The following is a 6,053-nucleotide window of genomic DNA, read 5'->3' on the forward strand; positions in this document are numbered from 1 at the left end:
GGGGTGGGGGCGGGGCGGGGGGTCTTCGCTTTCCGAAGGGAACGGCGGTGATGGGCCGCGGCCGGCGCTGACCTGCCGGTAGCGCTCCGCACCGCCGCCGATGCCAGCCCACCGCCAACCATAGAGCGGCGGGGACAGAGCGGCCGCCGCCCGCCACAGAGATCCCCTCCCGGCGGGGGGATAGAGCGACCCCGCGGTGGCGGCCGGTCCCCCCCGCCCGCCGTGGCAGCTCGGCGGCGGGGCTGAGGCAGCGGGCCCTGCCCGCGCGTTTGCTGTAGGATTTCGGAGCCCGCTCGGGTGGCGTGGCTGTGCCAGCACGGCCGGGGGCGCTGGGCTGAGGGCCCGAGCTGTGCCGGGCCCGGCCGTGCTGGAGGCCGGGGGCCGTGCCGGCCTGCGCGCTGCTGCCGCGCCTCAGAACGCACCGCGTGTAGCGCTTCTTTACAGCTACATCAGATGGGGCTGGGCAGGAGTTCTTCGAATCTCAAAAAACGGGAGGTAAGATGCCTGCTTCCAGAACCTCCTTGCTCAGGAAGGTGTTCCCCTTCCTTCATCATCAGAGGGCTTTCTGGGTCGGCCCCGAACGGTGCAAGCAAAACCCCTTCTAGCGTACGTGCCCGCATGCAGGTGGCTGAGAGGTTTTATCTGTTTATCTTCATACTTGAAAAAGCCTCAACATCAAAGGTATTTTCACCTGCGGTACAAATTAGATCACCATATGGATTAACCAAAGTTTGTGTTGTTATAATGAAAACATTTGTTCCTCTGTGCACAATTTTCCAGCCTAACTGGCCCCACCTGCCAAAAAGGAACAATTTATTTTAAATTATTTCGTCAAAATATCAAACCTATTTCACTGGCAACATCAAGAAAAGGAAAAGGGGAGCAGTAGGGGTGACCACGGTGCTGCCCTGCTGAGTCCGCTTGGCTCTAGGGTAAGCCTTCATACGTGCCTGCCAGGAGCTGGAATATACCACCCAGACCTTGAAGTTGCACCCAAGAGAAATCGGCTGTCAACGCTAAGAAAGCCCTTTAAGAAAAAGACAAAATTCATCTTCCTTTGTGGTGAGAAATTACTTCCGTTAAAAGAAACAGAGAGGAGAAAACTTATGTTTAAATTGTAGGAAATTGCATGAAGCAAAATGTTGCAAATGCTTTTACAAGTCAAAATAAACTCCACTGAAACTGTCAGATCTGAGAGAGAAAGGCTAGTGTTAAATTCCTTCTGTTTGTAAATAGTAAAGGATGTTGATAATCCAAAATTAAAAGATACATGAGCAGTTGTCCAGTAAAAGCTGTATGAGTAGTGCCTCTTCTAATGGTATAAGTCACACCTATTAATGGTTTTAGTTGGGTTTTATAATCTTATGTAATTGTAAAATCCAGATGCTGCTTGCTGATTGTAACCAAATCTGCCAAAGCAGCATCGGTCTCAATGATAGTAACTTTCTGATAATGCTGTCAGAGTCAGTTACAGATAAAGAAGACACTCTGCTGAGTGACAGAGAGCATTAGTCATTATTCAACCCAGGGAGAGTGTATTGGCATTATCCAGCTTGTCAGTCCACATGCATATGACCGATTTAAGCAGCGTGTATCTGAAATCCCATCACACACAGCAAATCACATTTTCACTCGTCTGCAGACCAACAAAGATAGGTAAGCAAACGATGAGACCTAAAACTACTATGGTGAGGGTCTCGCAGGATAGGGAAGGGGAGAGGAGATGGCCAAAGGTATGTGTGAAGATGCTAGAAGCAAATTGGGGTGTGCAGAGCATCTGCAAGTGCTGTGTGGACTTGGAGGTGTCAGGGATACTGTGTTGCATAAAGAGGTATAAAGGATGCGTGGGAAACGGGCTATTGCAGTGAAGGCATCATGAGAGATGTGGGAAATAAATACGCTGAGAACAGCAATTAATTCAATTTATAGCCCATGGAATGCTGTGGTAATCTGATATAAGCACTTCTATGGCTACGCTTTTATACAAGTTCTTCTCTGTGTTTTCTTCCACAAGTGTTCTTATCTGGCAAGTTTAACATTTGTCAAACTTACTTTAAACAGGCTTCTTCCCTCTGGACTAGATGTTATGTTTGTTCCAAAAACTAAAACCCTCTCCCATGGGAACGGAGTCGGTATTGGTATTGAGAAGGGTCCTGAGTTTGAGGTCTCCTTCAGTGATCTGTCTTTAATCTTTTATTACACAAAACCTTACATTTCCCCCTACCTCAGTAATTCAGGTTATCCTGGTCTTTCACTGTTGATTTTGATCTCACCTGTAGAATATGGCAAGGACTGAACGTAAGCTACCCAGAATATGAGCCATGCATCATCGGGCCACACGCCACATGCAAATGTAGTAGAAGCTAGGTTTTCCCAACTGTCCCGGTGACTCAAGGTTTTCAAAGTGTAAAATGGTATTTTTGAAATCTTTGAATGGAAGTAATGCCATCCAATAAATAATTACCTGTAAACTTGGTAGCAGGTATTTCAGTGGAATTCTACATCTCGAGTTTGGAGGACGCACAGATGGCACGCTGAGGTGAGGAACAGACTTTTTTTTTTCCCTGTCTGGGAAGAGGGTGTGATTGCAGACAGAAAACCTGATGCTTCATCAGTGTCCTTAGCACAGCATAAACGGTTTCCCTCAGAAATCAAATCCATACCAGCAGGTTCTTAGTGCTACTAAAAAATTACCAATGAAGTGATCCTGCATGTAGTTTTGCCTCAATGCAGCACCACAGAAATAGCAAAATTTCTGAGCAATCAGAACATGGGTCATTTAGGTCTGTTTCTGTTAGTGTTACTATTTGCTGAGCAGGAGTAGGTTTTAAAGCCCTGTGGGTTAGTTTCCTATTCACATGGACTTTGGTGATCTGAACTAAAATTGTTCCATAACATGACTTGCAGAAGCTGTTTGGAAGCACTGCTTTCTTGGACGTGGATACAAAGTCCACATTGAACGCCTTCCCCTGCAGCAAGTGTGAAAGCAGCCTTTCTCTTCATCTCTGTTCTTCAGTCTCACAGTTTAACCACAGCCCTTTTACCTGAGAAATCTTTTGGATGAAAGCTGTTTGCCTGATGCAGTGTGGCCTCAGGAGGTGAGCAACAGCAGTGACCCTTTCCTGCATGCAGCTGTGATACAGAGGAACCGTCAGAAGGGAGATTTGACTTCCCAGGTGGTGTTTTGCACACAAAATCCAACTGCTGCCTGTGTGGCCACATGGAGGTCCGCCTCAGGTGTTTAGACATCAGTGACTCACGATCCCCATGACACTAGTACTTTCTGCAAGTGTTAATACAGCTGTGTTAAATCCAGAGTTCTGTGCTCCTGTTTTTACTGCCTTACTCAGCTACACCCTCTTTCAAAACGAGGAGCCCAGTCCTAGTACACACTAAGTAAACATTCTGCGGCACACAATAACATCTATGGAAATATGCTCTGGAGGTAATTGCGTACTGTCACCGTTGTGCAAGTCAGCAAAGCAGAGCTCATTTTAATGTGGGTCAGGTGCCGATAACAGTGTGGTGTCAGTAGCGAGGAGTTTAGACTGGGCTTCAAAAGTTATTCCAGCAACTGATGGACATTCAAGCAATTGGTTCGCGCTGGATTTCATGTTGTTGCAGCTATGCTGTTAGTGGTACCCAGCCCCATCTGGATATGCTGTTTTGCTGAGTGACTGGATGCTAAGTAAAAATGAATTCCAAATCAAATATAATAAAAAATGCTGTTTATTATATTACAATATAATAAAGGAAAATAGCATGCAATATCATAAAAGGAAACAGTGCTTGTTATTATGCACAATATGATAAAAGAGCAATAGGAGTGAAGCATCAAATTATTACTGCAAACATTACAGAAACTAAGAAAAAGATACATCACCAATCACCACTTAAATATCATCCAGGCCCACGCTTCGGCTGGGAAGACCCGTTGCAGCTGGTACCAGGAGTCTCTCAGTAACTGGGAAAATTCCTACACGGTGCACCCACCTGTAGGTGAGGCTTCTGGCCCAGTCCCAGTGCTTGCCTGCCTTTATACTCGATGACAAACAAAACTAGTTTACACACCTAGTGTAAGTAAACTTTTAAGTTTAGGCGAAGTGCAGACGTGCGCTATCTCATGATTGGTAAGGTTCACACACGCCAGGGACGTTGGCCAGATGCCCAAGTGTGGGGTTACCGGCACAATATTTATTGTCTGGATGGTCCTGCTCATACGTTGCTTGTTCAGGGGGCTCAGGACAAACACCACCTGCTTATTAAAGTTGTTCTTGAGCTCCCTGTCCAAGTTATGCAATCCCTAATTAAAGACAAAGACTTTTCCATAAGCAGTAATCAATTTCATAAATTTTCACCACATATGCATACACAAGACCAAAGTCACGTCTTTGCTTTGTCAAGGTAAGGCTTTGACTCTTGAGTTAAATAACACTTGTTATCCAGGGTAAATTTACAGAACTGTTCAGGGTCACACCTATTTATGTCCCACAGATTGTGGGGCAATACCCTGGAGTGAAAGGGTAGAGGGGATGTTTGATAAAATTAAAAAGAAAGGAGTTAAATCAGTAAGATTGGAAAGGGATCTGAAACAGGAGGGAGGGAAAGTGAGTGGCAAAGCAAAAGGGTTTAGGTCTTCTAAAGGACAGCAGAAAACAGACGTGAAGCATGGCAGAAGTGAGAAGCAGATGAAAAGGGCATTAACCTGAAATACCAGAAAGGAAATGAGAGTTAGAAGAAAACAGGAACAGAGGTAAAGACAGGCAAAATCAAGCGTGCTGCTGGCTGAGAGTGTAAGAAGTTTTACACCATTAGTGTTTGCTGGGGTACTGTCTGGTGGGGAAAGACGTGGTGGTGCGTGATTCAGGTTGACTGTTTTGTCAAAGTCCCTGCAGCAGTTACACATTTAATCAGAGAGGAAGGGTCTTTTTGAACATGGGTGCCTCTACTTTCCTGGGCTTCTCACGCATGTAATCCGGTGTTTCATGTAATAAAGCCCCATGCAAGGGTCAGCTAGCGCACTAGGGGCATTCCGCAAAATGTAACAAGGACGGTCTCATCTTTCCCATTCTGCCTGAGCTGCTCCTTGCTCCTCAGTACTGGCTTCCTTAGGTTGGTTCGTATTACAGTTTCCTTGCAAATATGAGGAGACCAAGGACCCAAACGTTCACACAGCTCTTTGATGAATTCAGTGATAAAACTACAACACACCATAGATTGGCCACAAGGACCCAGGCAGATAAACGCAAAATATTCCTGAAAAAGCATTATCCAGAATCGATGGGAATAAATGGTCACTCCGCAATTGTTCTGGGCTCATGCTGTTTCCGTGTGAGAATGAGAAAGGAAAAGATGAGGCACCCAAGTCTCCATAGCATTTCATTGAATTCTGTAGAGCATAACCATTAATAAGTAGTATGCTAGAGTGGAGGGTATGTAAACCTTAAAATATCCAAAGTTGTCAGGTTGTTAGACTAACTTTTACAAATAACACAGTTACTTCTGTAAGTCAAAATGCACAGGAGCTGTAAGATTCTTCTGCACGTATCCAGGCTTGAACTGGTGTTCAGATTTGCCGCTGAGAAGGAATTTCACCCCTGTTGAATTAGCACAGACCTGTCTCCTGCCTCACTGTGCCCTGCTGCACGGCTCCATCAGCCAAGATCTCCTGGGCATGTTTTACACAAAGAGCAGCTTTCTCTTGGAGCAGGGGCCTCGGGCCTTAAACACACCTGCACTGAGGTTAAGAACAATGTATTTTTTGAAAAATTTCACAGCTTGATTTGAGGGTTTTTTCCCAGCTGATCCAGAATAATAGAAGGTTTTGGCAGATTTCCTGGTACAAGGTGTGTATCACAGAGTTGCACACAGGGCTATGGGCACGGTCTGCTGGTCCAGCTGGGCTGTCACTGGTCGTTGCTGTGGCTACAGGGGGAGGGATGAGCAAAGCCGAGGCACACGCGGGTCTGTTCGGAGTGTGGCAGCTGCGGTCCAGTTCGTAGACATGACAATTATCTGAAGGTGCTGCTGAGGCTGAAGGAAGGAAAGTGAAG

The 6,053-nt window shown here is 45.9% G+C and overlaps 1 long non-coding RNA gene across 2 annotated transcripts; it reads left to right on the forward strand.

Moving 5' to 3' along the window:
- The first annotated feature begins 374 nt into the window (after window positions 1-374).
- LOC130150025 (uncharacterized) lies at window positions 375-3,317 on the forward strand. 2 transcript variants are annotated; one of them, XR_008822089.1, is made up of 2 exons: window positions 375-495; window positions 2,908-3,317. It is a non-coding gene; the product is annotated as an uncharacterized LOC130150025 (long non-coding RNA). The 2 variants fall into 2 exon arrangements; XR_008822090.1 differs by lacking the exon at window positions 375-495 and adding an exon at window positions 502-2,539.
- The last annotated feature ends 2,736 nt before the right edge of the window (window positions 3,318-6,053 follow it).

Source organism: Falco biarmicus, chromosome 5 (assembly GCF_023638135.1).
Source record: "Falco biarmicus isolate bFalBia1 chromosome 5, bFalBia1.pri, whole genome shotgun sequence".
NCBI lineage: Eukaryota > Metazoa > Chordata > Aves > Falconiformes > Falconidae > Falco > Falco biarmicus.